The sequence below is a fragment of the Salvelinus alpinus genome, chromosome 15 (genome assembly GCF_045679555.1).
Source record: "Salvelinus alpinus chromosome 15, SLU_Salpinus.1, whole genome shotgun sequence".
NCBI classification, from domain to species: domain Eukaryota; kingdom Metazoa; phylum Chordata; class Actinopteri; order Salmoniformes; family Salmonidae; genus Salvelinus; species Salvelinus alpinus.
In genome coordinates, this window is record NC_092100.1 from 39,406,432 (window position 1) to 39,430,501 (window position 24,070).

Here is a 24,070-nt window from a genome sequence, read left to right on the forward strand (position 1 = left end):
ACCCTTCTTACTTTGAGCAGTTTGCACTCTTACCTTTATCAGCTTGCCCCATTCCAACACTCTTGAATCCCTCCCCCTTCCATCAATAAATCATTGGAGGAGATGCCTTACTTTGTCAGGCACCATTCATATCGCCTCTGCTAGGAAGTGATAACTGCTCCCATCTCTCGCCCAGCCATGGAGATTTATAGGGCTCCGATAAGCAACAAGCTAGCCATCATTCTCATCAGCCAAATGGAGCCGTGCTTCCTGGCTTTTATGCATTTATGCTTATTGTGTTTGTGTGTTTTACCCCAAGAGGCCTGGGGTCCTGCCAAAGAGGACCGGAGACACAGTCTGTGTCATTACTTTCTATTAGATAAAGAAATAAATGTGCCACAAAGGGATTGGGCTGCGTTGAAGAGAAAGTGAAGGGAAATGCTGTCTTTCGAGAGCTCCTTCAGGACTGTTCACTCTGCTAGTCTGTTTCATGTTGGTTTGTTTTATGTGGGAGCTTCCATTGTTTTGTTTTTGTTTTGTTTTCAATTTCCTCATTATTTTGTCAACTTTTTTAATCATATCTGCTATGGTGGCTGTCCCCCCCCCCAAGCTGTGGTCACCTATGGTACATTTCTCCGTCTTCACACAGCAATGAAAATGAAAGCACTTTAACTGTGCACACAGTGGTCACTGTTTAGTTCCGTTTCGGCTGTGTCAGACATTACACAGAAGTAATCGTTGTGGTCACATAATACCATAAATATAACAACATTATCGCTGTTGGCTTTGATCACATACTGTTTGTGGTAATGCCTACTGTTTGTGGTCTGGTCACACATACTACAGTATATCACTCAGAACTGTAACCCCAGCTTATAGCAGCCATATTTAAAGCCTGCTGTGTTAATAGCCATTTGTTATCCCTCCACCCAGATGCCTATGAGTCTCCTGTGAGCCCTACTGGCCCTGTTAATGGAGCGGTGGCTAATGTCCCATGAAGGAACGTTATGGCACCACAGTGATCATCACAGCGTTATATACATTTAAACATATATGTAATGATGGGAGTCAAAACCCTTCCTCGTTCTCAATCATGATGATTTCATACAGCCGGAGTAATAAGTAATAGCCCCCCCCTCTCTTCCTCTCTCTCTCGTTATGATGAATTAGGCTGTGCATGATGTTGCTCATGCTGGCAGCTCAATGAGAAATGAGGTAGAGTCGCTCTGCGTTGGTTTAGCAGTAAATCTGAGTTATGTTCGCTCAACTGTATGCAGTGAGGAAATGTGATATGAAGACCTTACTAATTATCATAATTTTATGCTGTGGTTGCAGACCAGTTTCTGAATATTTGTTACTCTTAAAGCCCCACTCCTTAATTCAAGAATCAATGGGTATGTATAATTAACTTAAATGACCAAAAAGGGCTGTAAAAATCACTGAGTCGGGCTTTAACAATATGTCTTGTTGGAGCCATAGTATAATATAGTATTGGCTTAATGAGACATGGTTATATAGAGTCAAGGTCAGGGAGCTATGCCAAAGGCTGCATACCAGGCTAAGATTCTGATTTTAGATATGACAATGAGGCTGATTGCAATGCATTTCCATACTATGGTTTTTCTCTCTATTATGTTACTCTTTCACCTCTGGCAAATTTCTGATTCATTTTTGCCAAACAATGAATAAATTGCCAGGCTGATTCAGTTATCAGTACAACACGGCCCCACAAACAAAAGATGCTCTTTGAATGTGTTGATTTTCTGGTCTGAGGGAAGCTAATTAAAAACAAACAAATTCCCCTGATGTTATCTTATCAAAATGTGTTTCTGTGACTGTGAAAATTAGTTAAGACACTAACTAGAGTGTTGTTCTGATGGGGAGAAAAATTATTATTATCTTAATTGGAGCACCAATTATTAGAGCATGACTTACACCTACACTACTATACCACTGTTTAATATGTTTAAAAAATATATATAAATAGGTTTAATTCCTCATCACAGCAGAGACATAGATTTAAATATCTTAATCATTATGGTATCGGTGACCAGCTGGTTACAAATATCATTCAAAACACAATAGTTACTTTCTACCGTTCTCAGACTCCTCGCATTGTCCCAATATGGCCTGATCTTCTCCACAAAACTGCCCAAAAGTTAGCTAAATTTTATCAAAAGAGTATTCCTCTGATAAACATATGTTTTCCTCCAACAACAACTATTCATCAGATGCTAATTTTATTAGACAGGCTCTTCAAAAGGGAATCCAAATGAAAGGAACACATCATGCTTTTGATTCCTTTGGAAAGAAGCACGTTTAGCTGTCAGCATAATTTGAAGACAACAGAGCAGCGATTGATGATTAGGACATTGTTTTCTACTTCCCAAATGAGCCCCTATTCCCTTTTTATAGTGCCCTATTTTTGACCAGGGCCCACAGGACTCTCGTCAAATGTAGTGCACTACAATGTGAATAGGGGTGCCATTTGGGACATACACTTTCTTTCCCTGCAGTGTGAGCATAATGGATGTTCAGAAACACCTTGTTGGTTCTTTCTGTTCTTAAAACCACTAATGATGACAAGGTGCTGAGGTCACTGAACTTAAAAGCTCAGGATATCTCAAAGCCAGGCTTCATATGTTTGACATAATACAGCACAGTATAGACTCATTTAATAAATTCCCTACAAATACATGTAGTTGATGCTGCCTGGTAATGGATGGTACAATCATCATGACAGTGTTACCCCTCGAATTTGACTGAGTGTAAACCCGGGTCTATTGCATGCCACAGGACAGTGTTAGCCCACTGAGCTAAAGCCTGGGTATTATCTTGAGGAGCTAATACAACTCTTCAGGTCTTAGGTAAGGTTGCTCATTACATAATTACAGATGTAAAAAAATACCAGATTTAGCTATAGATAAAACGACAAAGCCTAAACAATGAGCGCTTTAAACAAAGCTTGATAAAAACAACAGAGACCCTATTGCATCTACAGTATAGCTAAGCCAACATAGCCAATGGGTCTCTGTGTTTTGCGTGACAAGTTTGATTGCATACCCCACATGTACTTCAGGCAACCTATAGAGACTGTACATTCTAAACAAGGGTTTGAAAGATTCAGGATTTTTCATCAGTACATTCCGGACATTAGACTAATAATCCCAGCTATCAGAATTAAACATATTTTCATCAAGCAATATAATGAGAGTAAATGTAAAACCTTTTTTTTAATGAATTGAATCTGTTTGATCTCATCCTCCATTTTAAAGTATGCATTCTTCTATTAATACAATCGACATTGTTTCATGTGGCATATCAAGAAAGATGCCACATTCAGCTTTTCTGAAAACAGGATAATAAAACTCTTGGGAATTTTTGGGGCAATTACAATCACATTTTTTGAGAGAACCAACCATAAACGACATTAGATATGCATGTTCTCGTGATCACATGGTGCAATCCTATCTATTATGTTTTGGCTCCCTTGAAAGAAAGTCTCAGTTTCATTTAAGTAATCATCTGATTTAAAGCTGTCAATTGAGATTTCAGACACAATACTGTATCACACGCAGGCACGCACATACAGTACACGCGCGCGCACACACACGTTTTACATGGTCTAAGTTCTTTCAACCTCTTAAAAACGCAACCTCGGGCCGTCATTGTAAAAGAGAACGTGTCTACATTCATTTACGCTTACATGTGCTTTCTTATTTATATAATTTTACCCCTTACAAGATAACAACACCGTTGTCATTTCGTGTCCTATCCACCCTCGTATCAGTAACTAACAGACATTGATTTATCGGTAAAGTCACTTTGCACAGCAAGTGACTCATTACAGGCTGCAGTGTCGGTGTACTACACAGGAATGGGCATTGCAACAAGATGGACATTTATGTACCATAACGGACCTATGCCTGATCAATATTGGAATTCGAGGGAGAACTCGGAACTCCAGTCTGAGGCAAATTAGAATGCCAGCCAGCTCAACATCTCTTCTTGTCAAGATGTGAAAAAGCTGTTTCAGTTGAGATCAGTGTGGGTGGAATATTTGTATTCCTGTTATAGCTTTCCTCATTCAATCTCCCTGATTTCATTAGGGCGTGTGTTCCCATCGAGATGTTTGTGTTTATGTGCGGCATCCAATTGCCAATCCCCCACCTCCTCCCACAGTAAATCCAGATAAATATTTTCTGATGCATCTGCAGCTACATCATTACTCAATTGGGGAGCAGGGGTTAAGGCACCAAGTTTGGGGTAAGGGAAGGGTAGGTATGGGCTTGTGCGATTTTTCAATCCCATAATGCTATACTGTACAACAAGCCTTTAGGATTTCAGATGTTTGTCTTGTCTTCAAGCTGTATTGATCCTCTTAGTGAGATTAATCCTGACCACGAAGACCAACCACCACCTCCATTTACCTGTTCCCTTCTGAGTGGAAGAGTTGTAATGCCAAGACGATTTAAAGGAAGTCTGTATGCCCTGTATGAACAACTCATTTACACTACAAATTCATATTTTTGTGAATAATTGTTTTTGAGTCACGTAATCTGTGCAAACAATAAGAATCACAACGACTGCATATGTTGAAAAGAGGTTTATAGTGTTTGCTTGATAATAAAACAATTGGGTCCCTAGACTTTTGAATTACTGAAGTAGTTTCCATCAAGGTACTGCAATTGCACCAAGGCTTTGTGTCCTGACTTATCCTGGACTAGATCTACGACTCCCTCTCAGACATGAAGACTCATAGTCCCATCAGAGCTTCACAGCCAGTTAACTCTCAGTAATGTCTCTCCACTGTGCTCACCAGACCAGAGCACATCAGAGCAGGGCTGCTTCCCAAATGGCACCCTATTCCCTATTTAGTTTGTTACTTTTGTCCAGGGCAAATAGGGCTCAAAAGTAGTGCACTATATAGAAAATAGGATGCTTATTTGGGACGAACCCCAGAAAAGATGGCTCTGCTCCAGGCTGCACTCTATTCTCCACCACAGATTACCCAAGTGAAACGTTTAAGACATACTCTATATATACAAAAGCATGTGGACACCCCTTCAAATGAGTGGATTCGGGGTATTTCAGCCACACCCTTTGCTGACAGGTGTATAAAATCGAGCACACAACCATGCAATCTCCATAGACAGATATGATCAGTAGAATGGCCTTACTGAAGCGCTCAATGACTTTCAACGTGGCAGCTTCATAGGCTGTCAGTTTGTCAAATTTCTGCCTTGCTAGAGATGCCCCGGTCAACTATGTGCTGTTATTGTGAAGTGGAAACATCTCGGAGCAACAACGGCTCAGAGGCGAAGTGGTAGGCCACACAAGTTCACAGAACGGGACCGCCGAGCGAAAAAATAGTCTGTCCTAGGTTGCAACACTCACTACTGAGTTCTAAACTGCCTCTGGAAGCAACGTCAACACAATAACTGTTCGTCGGAAGCTTCATGAAATGGGTTTCCATGGCCGAGCAGCCGCATACAAGCCTAAGTTCACTATGTGCGATGCCAAACATTGACTGGAGTAGTGTAAAGCACGCTGCCATTGGACTCTGGAACAGTGGAAACGCGTTCTCTGGAGGGATGAATCACGCTTCACCATCTGGCAGTCCGGCGGATGAATCTGGGTTTGGCAGATGCCAGGAGAACGCTACCTGCCCCAATGCAGAGTGCCAACTGTAAAGTTTGGTGGGGGAGGAATAATGGCCTGAGGCTGTTTTTCATGGTTCGGACTAGCCTCTTAGTTCCAGTGAAGGGAAATCTTAACGTTACAGCAGACAGTGACGTTCTAGACGATTCTGTGCTTTCAACTTTGTGGCAACAGTTTGGGGAAGGCCCTTTCCTGTTTCAGCACGACAATGCTCCCGTGCACAAAGTGAGGTTGAGATCGGTGTGGAAGAACTTGACTGGCCTGCACAGAGCCCTGACCTCAACCCCATTGAACACCTCTGGGATGAATTGGAACGCTGACTGCGAGCCAGGCCTAGTCACCCAACATCAGTGCCCGACCTCACTAATGCTCTTGTGGCTGAATGGAAGCAAGTCCCCGCAGCAATGTTCCAACATGTAGTGGAAAGCCTTCCCAGAAGAGTGCAGGCTGTTATAGCAGCAAAGGGGGATCCAACTCCATATTAATGCCCATGATTTTGGAATGAACTGTTTGACGGTCATGTAGTGTACCATTAAAACAGCATTTAACAACAAGCCAATATATTGAGCCCTTACTGCAAAAAGATTAATGTTTAACTGTTGACATTCTGAGTTATAGGTTACTTTAACTAAATTCTTAGTTTGCTCATCTTACTGTCTTTTGTTGTCTGGCCAAGTTGGGATAAGTAGCCAGTTCAACCATGCATAATGATAACAAAGTACACGAAGCAGCCCTGGCCTGATGATCTACTGTGTTGATAAATCTCACCATCCAATTACAAGATGTAATAATTTTGCACTCAAGTTGGTAATGAGGTCTAATATCAGTCCATGTGGTAATTCCCCTCCGGATGCTAGGCTTGATCAGATGTTGAGAGCTTTGTGATTAGACTGGCACAAAATCATTATTTGCTGTTCAAATAGAAATTGAAGTTGGTGGGAAGTCAATTTGGTTACGCTCTGTGAAGCGTAGACAAGAAATGAATGATTTAATTACAGTTGTAAGCTCTTTGGATGAGACTTCAATTGAGCTGAGTGTTTCCCCCAGCCTCTTGTGATTTCTGTGAAATGCAGGCGGGCACGCCAAGCTCTTGACATCCGTTTAGGATGATAGGGATGCCTGATGCTTCTGATGAAGGGGAAATTGTTGTCTTGTGATAAAGTCACAAATGATACTGAAAATAAGGTTAGATATTTATTCAATATTAGGGAATCCTGATTTGTAATTCTTTCTATAAACAAGTGAAAAATCAACCTAACTTTTAACAAACGTCTTCAGATCTTAGTGCTTAAAACAGTGAGTCTTGTATTTGCCATTAAAAGTGACGGATTATTGCTTTTACATGTACACTCCCTACATATTTATTTGGACAGTGAAGCTGACTCCAGCATTTTGTATTTGAGATGAAATGGTTGATATGAGGCGACTGTTTAGATTGTCACCTTTTATTGACGGTATTATCATACATCAGTTTTACCATTTAGAAATTAAAGCACTTTATGTATCTAGTCCCCCCCATTTGAAGGTGTCATAAGTATTTGGACAAATTCACTTATAGTGTATTAAATGTAGTAACAATTTTGTATTTAGTCCCATATTCCTAGCACGCATTGACTACGTCGAGCTTGTGACTCTATGCACTTGTTGGATGCATTTGCAGTTTGTTTTTGTTGTGTTTCGTATTATGTTGTGTCCAAAAGACAAGAATGGTAAATAATACCATGACTACTGATAATCATGAATGAATCGTGAATAAGGATGAGTGAGAAAGTTACAGAGGCATAAATATTATACCCTCACTCATCATTTTTCACGATTATTGTGATTTTTTACTCAAACCACCCGCAGGCCAAATTGAATGGGCTTGTGCGCCGTATGTTTGACACCCCTGATTTAGACAGAGAGACAGTGGCTGCATACCAAATTGCACCTATGGGTCCTGGTCAAAAGTAGTACACTGTAGAGAATAGGGTGCCATTTGGGACGCGGTTACAGTGTAACATATGAGGTAGCTCAGTCTGTGATCATGTGACGCAAAACACAGCATCATATGACGCAAAATGCATCATATCGGCTGTATTTCTGTATTTTGAAAGTTTTATATCTTGAAAACTTGATTACGGACATGCAAAACATTTCGGGACTATATAAACAGTGGACTGACTAATGAAACAAGCAATATATAGTTTTTTTGGGTGGAGTTTTCATTTAAGCAAATAACATGAATTCCTGGTGTATGTACGTACAGATTAAAGATTTTGATGACAATCATTCCAACAACAGAAACCGAGCAGTCATCCAGCTCTTGGAAAATAACCTGCCGACATTTTACCAAGCATTAGCCAGATTGGGCAAGCTAAGTATAATGGGAGCCGTGATTGTTTTCCCATCATTGGAATAAACTGTCAGATTTTTTCCCTGTCACCTCTCATAAATGTTAAAGCTGGCTGTGAGTGTGTTTGTGGGAGTCCAGTGTAGCTCTGACTGGCTATATTAGATAAAAAACCCTCAGTGTCAAAGCTACACTGGACCATTACAACATTCTGCTGCTCTGGGTGCAAAGGGTGGAAAGACTGAAAACAGTCTTTTTACCCGAAAACATTTGACAATACAGATAGCTACTGACAACAAGCACTTCAATGAACTGGTACACTATAGTATAGACTACTTCTTTTTGAAATGCTAAGCTCAGGGTCCTTCTTCATACTCAAGGCATCTAATGTTTAAAACACTGTGACAATGTTTTGAAGGGAGTTAAATGGATGGACATTTTATATCAATCCAAACTGACAAACATGAAGATGTATTTTGTTGATTATTTATCAGTTGTCGGGAAACCCTGATGTAGGTCTTATCACATGTGAACAGGAATACGGTGATATACACCTTTGCATGATAAGTGTGAAAAGTTTTCCCATTTTATCACAAAAAAGTGCAAGCCTCCCCACCTTACAGTACCTTTCTCTCAGATAGAAGTACAGTAGATCGTCCGTTTTTTTTCTATCAACTACAAACCGTGTTATGGATATAAAGCCAGCATATCAAAGTCTGCATTTCACCAATGACCTTTAAATGTCTGCCAGGTACATTTTTTGAACCATGCCCAAATGGTCTCTCATAGCAACAATGGGATTCAAATGTAGGCTAAATGATAGTCGGGATACCCTAAGCAGGCATAACAACAGAACCAACTAACATGGTTGCTTACATCATTATTAGCATAAAAAGCCTGCCACAGCTCCTAATAGTGAGGCCTTAATAACAGAAGCAGCTCTATTACAGCCTGGAGGCCTCTGCTTTTCTTTCTGGCCAAGATGCGGAGATTAGTGTGACACGGTGTGTTAGTTACACTAAATGCTATCTACTGTATATATCTGTGATGCTAAGGCGTTGATTCATCTTTGGGACACAAGAGAAATGAATCTTCAAAAATATCAAATGTGTTCAATTTCTCTCTCGCTCTCTGGCACATGTAAACGCACACATACACACACAGACGCTGTATTTTCTCGTTAGACAGAGTGATGCGGGTGTCCTCAATCTGATGTGGCTTTGTGTTTCAGTTGTCGCCAGAGGGTTCTGTTCGTGGCCTGGAGTTCCCAGTCTCTTTCTTGAGGTTCGTTTTCAGGGTACCTTTGTATTTTTTCTTAAGCGTCTTTCTCCCCTCTGCCAGTTGCCTGTACAGTAGCTATTTTCGTAGCCTTGAGTCTGGCGTGCGCCTTGCATACACAGTATCCCTTTCAACTTACACATTTCCTTTTCTCAGTGCCAGGAAACTCAACAGTCTAGTCACTCTGTGGCAAACATAAAAGCTAATTTCTTTAACCAGAAAGATAAAAATATTATATCCATAATATCTCAGTGAACATAATACAATTTTACGGGGTCTTTTATGGTTGGCGGACACTAAACGATTTTCGCCCCGATTTAGGTGTCCCAGACAAGTTTTTGAGATCGGAGACCAAAAACGAAACTCATGTAACGTGAATGGGTCAGAGACGCAATCTGAGGGCTACCGATCCCGTCTTTTATCCGTCATGACATTTTCAAACATTATTGGCACAAAATCTGCACTTCTCTTGCAGTGTGAAATGTGCATCGGAAAATTTTGAGAACTGTGATCAGCAATAGCCAATGAGAGCTCGCCAAAAAAGAAGCCAGTGAGGAGATGACGTATCGCATCACCCAGAATGTGTAGACTCTCGAGCAGCGCTATGACTACCAATAGTATACGTTTGTACTTGCCTTTAACCAAAGTGTCAAATTGTTACCAGCTCTGAAGTTCACAAGCAATGTTATTCAATTCAACATGTATTTGCTAGATATTTCAACTCTGTATGGCAAGCGTGAATGTTGGACTGAAAACGTTTGAGGCAGCTTTGAGCCACAGATCATTGTACACTCTTGGAAAATAGTGTTCCAGAAGGGTTCTTCAGCTGTCCCCATAGAAGAGAACCCTTTTTGGTTCCACCTAGAACCCATTTGGGTTCCGTGTAGAACCCTCTGAAAGTCGTGTAGTGTAGGCCTGGCATTAGAGTAATGTTCATCTTGGTTGAAGAGACTATTTTGGTTCAGGTCAGTAGCCGATTACAGTAAGAGAAACATAGTCAAGAAAGACTAAAAGGTAGACTCTGCATTATGACGTTGCCACAAGCAGCACCACCGATATTGTGATGCAAGACTTTACTCTCACACAGTCATATGGAGTATCTGCGCATATGCACAGGTTCACTTCATACTGCTACAACATGGTAGCTATGAGACCAAAATAGCTGAGACGTTTAACCTTGTACTTCAACGCTCTTAGTTGTTGTGGAAATTAACCGTCTTTGTGTTTACATTGTGCATGCAATGTCATCTTGCTTACCTTTAATTTTGGCAACCCAGAACCACTTCCTGTTCATCTTTACACTTCTGTCCACAAGAGATTAAGGGTGAGTTCTAGACCGACTAGGTAAGGCACCTGCGTAGTTATCCCTCCCATGCATGCTGCCTGCCTCACCTGGGACAACTTAACAGATACCTGTTTTTCTACAGTCAAAATATATTTTTATTAAATGTTTTTTTTTTTACCTTTATTTAACTAGGAAAGTCAGTTAAGAACAAATTCTTATTTACAGTTACGGCCTACCAAAAGGCAAAAGGCCTCCTGCGGGGACAGGGGATGGGATTAACAATAAAAAAAATAGGACAAAACACACATCAAAACAAGACACCACAACACTACATAAAGAGAGGCCTAAGACAATAACACAGCATGGCAGTAACACATGACAGCACAGCATGGTAGCAACACCACATGACATCAACATGGCAGCAGCACAAAACATGGTACAAACATTATTGGGCACAGACGACAGCGCAAAGGCAAGAAGGTAGAGACAACAATACATCACGTGAAGCAGTCACAGCTGTCAGTAAGAGTGTCCATGATTGAGTCTTTGAATGAAGATATGGAGATAAAACTGTCCAGTATTTGTGTTTTTTTGCAGCTCATTCCAGTCGCTAGCTGCAGCAAACTGAAAAGAGGAGCGACCCAGGGATGTGTGTGCTTCGGATAACTTTAACAGAATGTGACTGGCAGAACGGGTGTTGTATGTGGAGGATGAGCACTGCTGTAGGTATCTCAGATAGGGGGGAGTGAGGCCTAAGAGGGTTTTATAAATAAGCATCAACCAGTGGGTCAACCAGTGGGTATACAGAGATGACCAGTTTACAGAGGAGTATAGAGTGCAGTGATGTGTCCTATAAGGGGCATTGGTGGCAAATCTGATGGCTGAATTATAAAGAACATCTAGCCCCTCGAGAGTACCCTTATACCTGCCGATCTATAAATTACGTCACTGTAATCTAGCATGGGTAGGATGGTCATCTGTATCAGGGTTAGTTTGGCAGCTGGGGTGAAAGAGGAGTGATTACGATAGAGGAAATCAAGTCTAGATTTAACCTTAGCCTGCAGCTTTGATATGTGCGCAGAGAAGGACAGTGTACACTCTAGCCATACTCCCAAGTACTTGTATGAGGTGACTACCTCAAGCTCTAAACCCTCAGAGGTAGTAATCACACCCATGGGGAGAGGGGCATTCTTCTTACCAAACCACATGCCCTTTGTTTTTGAGGTGTTCAGTACAAGATTAAGGTTAGAGAAAGCTTGTTGGACACAAAATCCGGGGAGGGGCCATCTGAGTATAAGACTGTATCATCTGCATATAAATGGATGAGAGAGCTTCCTGAGCTTTGTGGTTGATGTAAATTGAGAAGAGGGTGGGGCCTAGGATCGAGCCTTGGGGTACTCCCTTGGTGACAGGCAGTAGTTGAGACAGCAGATATTCTGACTTTATACACTGCACTCTTTGAATGAGGTAGTTAGCAAGGTCAAAGACCCCTCAGAGACACCAATACTCTTTAGCCGGCCCAAAAGAATAGAATGGTTTACCGTATCAAAAGCTTTGGCCAAGTCAATAGAAATAGCAGCACAACATTGCTTAGAATCAAGGCCAATGGTGACATCATTTAGGACCTTTTAAGGTTGCAGTGACACATCCATAACCTGAGCGGAAACCAGACTGCATACCAGAGAGAATACAATAGACACCAAGAAAGCCTGTCAGTTGATTATTGACTAGTTTTCCCAACATGGCAAAATAGAAATTGGCCTATAACAGTTAGGATCAGCTTGATCTCCCCCTTTAAAGGACGCACCGTGGCTGCCTTCCAAGCGATGGGAACCTCCCCAGAGAGGAGAGACAGGTTAAAAAGGTCAGAGTTAGGCTTGGCGATGATTGGTGCTACAACCTTAAAGGATCTAAACCATATATGTCAGAGTCAAGGCCCGCGGGCCACATCCGGCCCGCGAGAAGGTTTTTTACGGCCCCTGGGATGATCTTGATTTATTATTAGAACCGGCCCGCAGACCGCAGCAAGCCGGCAGCCCGCAGATCTTTTACACGCACCAATACTACATTTCCCACAATGCAACGGTGACGCACCGAGCAGTAGGCTGCTGTGTAAATGAGATGGAGCTGCCTTGGGAAAAACTCGTGGGTTTGACAACCGACGGAGCACCTGCGATGTGTGGACACAGGAGCGGACTGGTGGCGAAGATACGGGAAAAGATGCAAGAGGAAAACGCGACAGGTGAGCTGACAGCTTATCATTGTATCATACACCAGGAAGCGTTGTGCGGTAAAGCCTTGAAAATGGAGCATGTAATGAGCATCATCACGCGCACAGTTAACTTTATCAGAGCCAAAGGTTTGAATCACCGCCAGTTCAAGGCATTTCTGACGGAGTTAGAAACGGAGCATGGTGATTTGCCTTATCACACAGAGGTGCGATGGCTAAGCCAGGGAAAGGTGCTTCAAAGATGTTTCGAGCTTCGTGAGGAGATTTGTCTGTTCTTGGACAGCAAAGGGAAAGACACAACACAACTCCGAGACGAAATGTTTCTGTGTGAAATGGCTTTTCTGTGTGACATTACGAGTCATCTGAATGCAATGAACTTGCAGCTGCAGGGTCGGGATCATGTCATCTCTGATATGTACAGTACAGTGAAGGCATTTAAAACCAAACTGACTCTGTGGGAGACGCAGATGCGGAAAGAAAATTTGAGCCACTTTCCCAGCTGCCAGACCATGAAAGAGAAGCTCTCTACCAGTGCGTTCCCGAGCGCACAGTTGGCTGATAAAATAGGTATGCTTGCCGCTGACTTTCGACGCCGATTTGCTGACTTTGAAGCACAAAAAAGCAGGTTGGAACTGCTCGGTAACCCATTTGCTGTTGACGTGGAAAGCTCACCACCAAACCTCCAAATGGAGTTGATTGACCTCCAATGCAATGATGCACTGAGGGCAAAATATGCGGCAGTGGGTGCTGCGGAGTTCGCCCGTTTCCTCCCCGACACAATGCCCCAGCTGCGCATCCAGGCTGCTCAAACGTTGTCTATGTTTGGCAGCACATACCTGTGTGAACAACTGTTTTCTTTGATGAACCTGAACAAAACATCACACAGAAGTCGACTTACTGCTGAACACCTCCACTCAATTCTGAGGATTTCCTCAGCTCAGAGCCTTACCCCGAACATTGATGAACTTGTGGAAAAGATGGGACACCACCAAGTATCACCCTCAACCTCAAACAAGTGAACATTACTGTGCAATCACATATTTAGAGTTTTTACTCAGTTCAAGTTTAAAAGTTAAAGTTTAATATTTGTTTTCACTGCATGTTACTTCTCCTTAAACAAAGTGTTGTTTTTGATTAATAGATTTTTGCACTTTATTTTATTGTATTTCAATCCAATTATATTTTAAAAATATTTCAGTTGAGTGGATGATAGAAAATTGCTATTATTGTTTTTTTCTTTGAAGTAAATTTAGCCCACTTTTGCTAAAATAGAAAATATAGGCTACTGATGGTGCCTTGAATACCGGTTTCTTTCATTTAATGTTCATGTTATGGGGATTTTTATATAAAGGAAATTTGTCTTTTGTGTCTGTTGAAAATTAAAGATTACTGACAGAGCCATAAGAAAATATTGCTTTATTTATCTGATCATATTGGAATATATTTGTTAGGTTTTCAGTAGGTTCAATTAGGTTCACTAGACTATATGCGTCATTTAAAAATTTTTCAATGAACATTCGAACAGTCCGGCCCTCGGCTTGTAGCTAAATTTTTTATTTGGCCCTCCGTCCATTTGACTTTGACACCCCTGATCTAAACCATCTGACCCAGATGTTTTTGGGGGATCAGGTTTAAGGAGCTGTTGACAACCAAAGAAACCATTTACTGCGGTTGTTTAATATAGCAGTCAACTATTTCCTGTAGTCTCAAAATGATTAAAGATTTTGTTTAATGTAATAAAGTGTATTTTCTCTTTCAAAATGGAGCACACTTTGTTAATAACATGTATTAAATCAAATTAAATAATGTAATTCAAGTAAGTTTACTCACCCACGTAAGTATTAAAAACAAAGTTAAGTCAGAAGTAGATTTTTTTTAAACCTTTATTTAACTAGGCAAGTCAGTTAAGAACAAATTGTTATTTTCAATGACGGTCTAGGAACAGTGGGATAACTGCCTTGTTCAGGGGCAGAACAACAGATTTGTACCTTGTCAGCTCAGGGATTTGACCTAGCAACCTTTTGGTTACTGGCCCGACACTCTAACCACTAGGCTAGCTGCCCCCACAACCTTTGCTTTACAAGAGAATCATGCATGATTGAAAGAGCTATTTTGGCTTGTAGTAATTTAGTACCTGCCTGTATTTCCTTAAACCTTTATTTTAGCAAAATCAATACAATTGATATGAATAATATTTCATAACATATGGTTTTGGTCAGTAGGTGCCCAACATAACAAAAGGTGGTGATGTGTTGGACACAGTCACTCATATATAGAGGTCTATAGAGCCTGTCTGCATTCCTGATTTCTGTAACCGTTAGCTTACCTGTGTAATATTGACATAAACTCAGAAACACTTGTTCATGGTCCTGATTTATCAATTGCTGTGCTGATTAATGGGCAGTTTTAGCTCTGTCAAATGAATATGTAGCTTAAAGTTCTGTTTGAATTTGTATTTATTTTTGCAATAAAAATGGTGAAGCTACATCAAATCACATTTTATTGGTCACATACACGTGATTAGCAGATGTTATTGCAGGTGTAGCGAAATGCTTGTGCTTCTAGCTTCGACAGTGCAGTAATATCTAACAAATTACACAACATATACCCAATACACACAAATCTAAGTAGGTATGAATGAATTAAGACTATATACATATGGACGAGCGATGTCAGAGCGGAACGGACTGAGATACAGTAGAATAGTATAGAAAACAGTATATAAACTCAGCAAAAAAAGAAACGTCCTCTCACTGTCAACTGCGTTTATTTTCAGCAAACTTAACATGTGTACATATTTGTATGAACATAACAAGATTCAACAACTGAGACAAAAACTGAACAAGTTCCACAGACATGTGACTAACAGAAATTGAATAATGTGTCCCTTAACAAAGGGGGGGGGGGGTCAAAATCAAAAGTAATAGTCAGTATCTGGTGTGGCCACCAGCTGCATTAAGTACTGCAGTGCATCTCCTCCTCATGGACTGCACCAGATTTGCCAGTTCTTTCTGTGAGATGTTACCCCACTCTTCCACCAAGGCACCTGCAAGTTCGCGGACATTTCTGGGGGGAATGGCTCTAGCTCTCACCCTCCAATCCAACAGGTCCCAAACGCGCTTATTGGGATTGAGATCCGGGCTCTTCGCTGGCCATGGCAGAACACTGACATTCCTGTCTTGCAGGTAATCACACACAGAACGAGCAGTATGGCTGGTAGCATTGTCATGCTGGAAGGTCATGTCAGGATGAGCCTGCAGGAAGGGTACCACATGAGGGAGGAGGATGTCTTCCCTGTAACGCACAGCATTGAGATTGCCTGCAATGACAACAAGCTCAGTCCGATGATGCTGTGGCACACAGCCCCAGACCATGACGGACCCTCCACCTCCAAATCGATCCCGCTCCAGAGTACAGGCCTCGGTGTAATGCTCATTCCTTCAACGATAAACGCGAATCCGACCATTACCCCTGGTGAGACAAAGCCGCGACTCATCAGTGAAGAGCACTGCAACAGGCCTACAAGTCCTCAGTCCAGTCTCTCTCAGCCTATTGCGGACAGCCTGAACAATGATGGCGGGATTGTGCATTCCTGGTGTAACTAGGGCAGATGTTGTTGCCATCCTGTACCTGTCCCGCAGTTGTGATGTTCGGATGTACCGATCCTGTGCAGGTGTTGTTACACGTTGTCTGCCACTGCGAGGACGATCAGCTGTCCGTCCTGTCTCCCTGTAGCGCTGTCTTAGGCATCTCACAGTACGGACATTTATTGCAATTTATTGCCCTGGCCACGTCTGCAGTCCTCATGCCTCCTTGCAGAATACCTAAGGCACGCTCACACAGATGAGCAGGGACCCTGGGCATCTTTCTTTTGGTGTATGAAAGACAGGGTCCTGAAAAAGGGACGTTTCTTTTTTCGCTGAGTTTACGTATGAGATGAGTAATGCAAGATATGCAAACATTTACAATGGCCTATATCAAAAAATTAATACAGCCTAATGAGGTGTATATACAGTATATATATATACACACACACACACACACACTCACACACAGTATATAAAATAGAGTCCAATTAGATGATTAAGGTGTTATAACTATATAATGTATCTTACTTCTTTTGTTTTTGTTTTGTTTTACTTAAAGTAATACGGCCCTAAACAAGTTCCCCATATGACCACCAGTTAGTACCACACTGCCGCTCATTTGGGGGAAAAATGTAATGATGTATTGTATGAGTGTTGTGCATTATTAACGTCTGCCTAAGTCACTGCCTAGATCCACCAGCCTGGAAAACCGGACGACGGGTCCGGAACAACGACCCACAACCAGGACATCCCATTACCATTCTTGTGGTGGTCTGCAGCTTGCAGAAATCCTACCAGGTTGAACCACCAGAGGGGGACTGTCATGACGATCCACAACCAGGACATCCCGTGGTCATTCTTGCGGTGGGTTGCAACTTGCAGCATCCTTACAAGATTGAACCCACCAGAGAGGGACTATCATGACTGTCCATCAGAATCCAAATAGGTCAGATCCGGTTTGCAATGAATAACTTCAATCAGAAATAACTAGTGGGGATTAACAACTCACGCGCTGTTGTAAATTAAGGGAGAATATCCAAGTTCTCCCTGTCAAAGAATGGTCTTTGTCTCAACAGACTTTACCGCTAACACGTTCAAAAGCGAATACTGGAACAATATTTTGAACGTAAAATGTTATAAAGGAAATACTGTAACTTGGAAAGTATACACACTACATGTATGAAGTATCCATACTATGCATTGTGCATGTAATATGAAAAACGATGAAAGTGTTTTTGTTAACCTCTCTGGGATCGTTCAGGACGCTAGCGTCCCACCTCGCCAACAGCCAGTGAAATTGCAGAGCGCCAAATTCAAACAACAGAAATCGCATAATTAAAATTCCTCAAACATACAAGTATTATACACCATTTTAAAGATAAACTTCTTGTTAATCAAATCAAATCAAATCAAATCAAATTTTATTAGTCACATACACATGGTTAGCAGATGTTAATGCGAGTGTAGCGAAATGCTTGTGCTTCTAGTTCCGACAATGCAGTAATAACAACAAGTAATCTAACCTAACAATTCCACAACTACTACCTTATACACACAAGTCTAAAGGGATAAAGAATATGTACATAAAGATATATGAATGAGTGATGGTACAGAACGGCATAGGCAAGATGCAGTAGATGGTATAGAGTACGGTATATACATATGAGATGAGTACTGTAGGGTATGTAAACATAAAGTGGCATAGTTTAAAGTGGCTAGTGGTACATGTATTACATAAAGATGGCAAGATGCAGTAGATGATATAGAGTACAGTATATACATATACATATGAGATGGGTAATGTAGGGTATGTAAACATTATATTAAGTGGCATTGTTTAAAGTGGCTAGTGGTACATTTTTACATAATTTCCATCAATTCCCATTTTTAAAGTGGCTGGAGTTGAGTCAGTATGTTGGCAGCGGCCGCTAAATGTTAGTGGTGGCTGTTTAACAGTCTGATGGCCTTGAGATAGAAGCTGTTTTTCAGTCTCTCGGTCCCTGCTTTGATGCACCTGTACTGACCTCGCCTTCTGGATGATAGCGGGGTGAACAGGCAGTGGCTTGGGTGGTTGTTGTCCTTGATGATCTTTATGGCCTTCCTGTGACATCGGGTGGTGTAGGTGTCCTGGAGGGCAGGTAGTTTGCCCCCGGTGATGCGTTCTGCAGACCTCACTACCCTCTGGAGAGCCTTACGGTTGTGGGCGGAGCAGTTGCCGTACCAGGCGGTGATACAGCCCGACAGGATGCTCTCGATTGTGCATCTGTAGAAGTTTGTGAGTGCTTTTGGTGACAAGCCGAATTTCTTCAGCCTCCTGAGGTTGAAGAGGCGCTGCTGCGCCTTCTTCACAACGCTGTCTGTGTGGGTGGACCAATTCAGTTTGTCCGTGATGTGTACACCGAGGAACTTAAAACTTTCCACCTTCTCCACTACTGACCCGTCGATGTGGATAGGGGGGTGCTCCCTCTACTGTTTCCTGAAGTCCACAATCATCTCCTTTGTTTTGTTGACGTTGAGTGTGAGGTTATTTTCCTGACACCACACTCCGAGGGCCCTCACCTCCTCCCTGTAGGCCGTCTCGTCGTTGTTGGTAATCAAGCCTACCACTGTAGTGTCATCCGCAAACTTGATGATTGAGTTGGAGGCGTGCATGGCCACGCAGTCGTGGGTGAACAGGGAGTACAGGAGAGGGCTCAGAACGCACCCTTGTGGGGCCCCAGTGTTCAGGATCAGCGGGGTGGAGATGTTGTTACCTACCCTCACCACCTGGGGGCGGCCCGTCAGGAAGTCCAGGACCCAGTTGCACAGGGCGGGGTCGAGACCCAGGGTCTCGAGCTTGATGACGAGTTTGGAGGGTACTATGGTGTTAAATGCTGAGCTGTAATCGATGAACAGCATTCTCACATAGGTATTCCTCTTGTCCAGATGGGTTAGGGCAGTGTGCAGTGTGGTTGCGATTGCGTCGTCTGTGGACCTATTGGGTCGGTAAGCAAATTGGAGTGGGTCTAGGGTGTCCGGTAGGGTGGAGGTGATATGGTCCTTGACTAGTCTCTCAAAGCACTTCATGATGACGGAAGTGAGTGCTACGGGGCGGTAGTCGTTTAGCTCAGTTACCTTAGCTTTCTTGGGAACAGGAACAATGGTGGCCCTCTTGAAGCATGTGGGAACAGCAGACTGGGATAAGGATTGATTGAATATGTCCGTAAACACACCAGCCAGCTGGTCTGCGCATGCTCTGAGGATGCGGCTGGGAATGCCGTCTGGGCCTGCAGCCTTGCGAGGGTTAACACGTTTAAATGTTTTACTCACCTCGGCTGCAGTGAAGGAGAGCCCGCAGGTTTTGGTAGCGGGCCGTGTCAGTGGCACTGTATTGTCCTCAAAGCGGGCAAAAAAGTTATTTAGCCTGTCTGGGAGCAAGACATCCTGGTCCGCGACGGGGCTGGTTTTCTTTTTGTAATCCGTGATAGACTGTAGACCCTGCCACATACCTCTTGTGTCTGAGCTGTTGAATTGCGACTCTATTTTGTCTCTGTACTGGGACTTAGCCTGTTTGATTGCCTTGCGGAGAGAATAGCTACACTGTTTGTATTCGGTCATGTTTCCGGTCACCTTGCCCTGGTTAAAAGCAGTGGTTCGCGCTTTCAGTTTCACGTGAATGCTGCCGTCAATCCACGGTTTCTGGTTTGGGAATGTTTTAATCGTTGCTGTGGGTACGACATCGTCAATGCACTTCCTAATGAACTCGCTCACCGAATCAGCATATTCGTCCATGTTGTTGTTGGACGCAATGCGGAACATATTCCAATCCGCGTGATCGAAGCAGTCTTGAAGCGTGGAATCAGATTGGTCGGACCAGCGTTGAACAGACCTGAGCGCGGGAGCTTGTTGTTTTAGTTTCTGTTTGTAGGCTGGAATCAACAAAATGGAGTCGTGGTCAGCTTTTCCGAAAGGAGGGCGGGGGAGGGCCTTATATGCGTCGCGGAAGTTAGTATAACAATGATCCAGGGTTTTACCAGCCCTGGTAGCACAATCGATATGCTGATAGAATTTAGGGAGTTTTGTTTTTAGATTAGCCTTGTTAAAATCCCCAGCTACGATGAATGCAGCCTCAGGGTGTGTGGTTTCCAGTTTACAAAGAGTCAGATAAAGTTCGTTCAGGGCCATCGATGTGTCTGCTTGGGGGGGAATATATACGGCTGTGATTATGATCGAAGAGAATTCCCTTGGTAGATAATGCGGTCGACATTTGATTGTGAGGAGTTCTAGATCAGGTGAACAGAATGACTTGAGTTCCTGTGTGTTGTTATGATGATCACACCACGTCTTGTTAATCATAAGGCATACCCCCCCACCCCTCTTCTTACCAGAAAGATGTATGTTTCTGTCGGCGCGATGCGTGAAGAAACCAGCTGGCTGCACCGACTCCGTTAGCGTCTCTTGAGTTAGCCATGTTTCCGTGAAGCAGAGCACGTTGCAATCCCTGATGTCTCTCTGGAATGTTACCCGTGCTCGGATTTCATCAACCTTATTGTCAAGAGACTGGACATTGGCGAGTAGTATGCTAGGGAGTGGAGCGCGATGTGCCCGTCTCCGAAGCCTGACCAAGAGACCGCTACGTTTGCCCCTTTTACGGCGTCGCATAGGGTCCCCGGCTGGGATCAGATCCATTGTATTGGGTGGAAGGCAAAACACTGGATCCGTTTCGGGAAAGTCATATTCCTGGTTATAACGATGGTGAGTTGACGTTAATCGTATATTCAGTAGTTCCTCCCGACTGTATGTAATGAAACCTAAGATTACCTGGGGTACCGATGTAAGAAATAACACATAAAAAAACAAAATACTGCATATTTTCCAAGGAACGCGAAGCGAGGCGGCCATCTCGGTCGGCGCCATCTTTCAAATCCAGCCACAGTGTCCGATTTCAAAAAGGCTTTACGGCGAAAGCACACCATGCGATTATGTTAGGTCAGCGTCTAGCCACAGAAAACCATACAGCCATTTTCCAAAGAAGGAGAGGTGTCACAAAAGTCAGAAATAGCATTAAAATTAATCACTTGCCTTTGATGATCTTCATCAGATGGCACTCCCAGGACTCCATGTTAGACAATAAATGTTTGTTTTGTTCGATAAAGTTCATCTTTATGTCCAAATACCTCCTTTTTTGTTTGCGTGTTTAGTCCAGTAATCCAAATGCACAAAGTGCGGGCACAAAGTCCAGACGAAGAGTTCCATTAAAGTTAGTAGAAACATGTCAAACGATGTATATAATCAATCTTTAGGATGTTTTTTATCATAAATCTTCAATAATATTCCAACCGGACAATTCCGTTTTCATTAGAAAGGAAAGAGAACGAGCGTCGCGCTCACGGCCACGCGCGAGACTAAACTAATGTCTTTCAGCTTGACCATTTTTTGAAACAGCTCTTATTCGACCCCCTTTCACAATACAAGCCTGAAACAACTTCTAAAGACTGTTGATATCTATTGGAAGCCTTAGGAAGTGCAATCTGACTCCACAGACACAGGATATTGGATAGGCAATCACTTTAGAAAACTACAAACCTCAGATTTCCCACTTCCTGGTTGAATTTGTCTCAGGTTTTTGCCTGCCATATGAGTTCTGTTATACTCACAGACATTATTTTAACAGCTTTGGAAACTTTAGAGTGTTTTCTATCCAAATCAACTAATTATATGCATATCCTAGGGCCTGAATAACAGGCAATTTACTCTGGGCACGCTTTTCATCCAAACTTCCCAATGCTGCGCCCTATCCCAATGAAGTTAAGAGAGGGATGTGATTTGGCAAGCTATAAGATAATTGTTTTTTATAACTTTGCACAGTGAGTAGTCACCACCCCTAAGTGAGGTCAGAGAGCGTGTTAGCCTGATGGAACCGCCTCTTTCGAACAAACTGTATAAATGATGGGTTAAGAAATTAACATACCAGACCAGAAAAGGCGTGAAGTGGCAGCTGCACATTTAAAGTGGTTTGAACTTTGAATCTCAACACGAGGTGGAGACGATAAACTCGCCTCCCGGACAATCACTGGTACAGCTGATTGGCTGCCTGTAAAGTATCTTCGAATGCGAATTTAAGTAGGACCATCCAGTTACTTTGCTCAAAAAATTGTATTATGCCATCCTCATCCCCCCCACCGAGGAGCCATTGATACAGCTGGCTAGCCTATCTTCAAAGAAGCATCTTCAAGAGCGAATGGATGGAAAATGTAGTCTGCAGTTCTGTTCAAGACTACACGACAAGTCACCGGATACCGGTCAACTACAAAGAAGAACAACAGCAGAAGACTTGCTGGAACCATCTTGGACAATCAGAGTCTTACAAATCAAATTTCAAATCAAATCAAATGTATTCATATAGCCCTTCTTACATCAGCTGATATCTCAAAGTGCTGTACAGAAACCCAGCCTAAAACCCCCAACAGCAAGCAATGCAGGTGTAGAAGCAAGGTGGCTAGGAAAAACTCCAGAAAGGCCAAAACCCACAAAGAAACCTAGAGAGGAACCAGGCTATGAGGGGTTGCCAGTCCTCTTCTGGCTGTGCCAGGTGGAGATTATAACAGAACATGGGCAAGATGATCAAATGTTCATAAATGACCAGCATGGTCAAATAATAATAATCACAGTAGTTGTCGAGGGTGCAACAGGTCAGCACCTCAGGAGTAAATGTCAGTTGGCTTTTCATAGCCGATCATTGAGAGTATCTCTACCGCTCCTGCTGTCTCTAGAGAGTTGAAAACAGCAGGTCTGGGACAGGTAGCACGTCCGGTGAACAGGTCAGGGTTCCATAGCCGCAGGCAAAACAGTTGAAACTGGAGCAGCAGCACGGCCAGGTGGACTGGGGACAGCAAGGAGTCATCATGCCAGGTAGTCCTGAGGCATGGTCCTAGGGCTCAGGTCCTGCGAGAGAGAGAAAGAAAGAAAGCGAGAAAGAGAGAATTAGAGAGAGCATACTTAAATTCACACAGGACACCGGATAAGACAGGAGAAATACTCCAGATATAACAGACTGACCCTAGCCCCCCGACACATAAACTACTGCAGCATAAATACTGGAGGCTGAGACAGGAGGAGTCTGGAGACACTGTGGTCCCATCCGATGATACCCCCGGACAGGGCCAAACAGGCAGGATATAACCCCACCCACTTTGCCAAAGCACAGCCCCCGGGCCACTAGAGGGACATCTTCAACCACCAATTTACCATCCTGAGACAAGGCTGAGTATAGCCCACAAAGATCTCCGCCACGGCACAACCCAAGGGGGGCCACTAACCCAGACAGGAAGACCACGTCAGTGACTCAACCCACTCAAGTGACGCACCCCTCCTAGGAACGGCATGGAAGAGCACCAGTAAGCCAGTGACTCAGCCCCTGTAATAGGGTAAGAGGAAGAGAATCCCAGTGGAGAGAGGGGAACCGGCCAGGCAGAGACAGCAAGGCGGTTAGTTGCTCCAGTGCCTTTCCGTTCACCTTCACACTCCTTGGCCAGACTACACTCAATCATAGGACCTACTGAAGAGATGAGTCTTCAATAAAGACTTAAAGGTTGAGACCGAGTCTGCGTCTCTCACATGGGTAGGCAGACCATTCCATAAAAATGTTGCTCTATAGGAGAAACCTGCCTCCAGCTGTTTGCTTAGAAATTCCAGGGACAATTAGGAGGCCTGCGTCTTATGACTGTAGCGTACGTGTA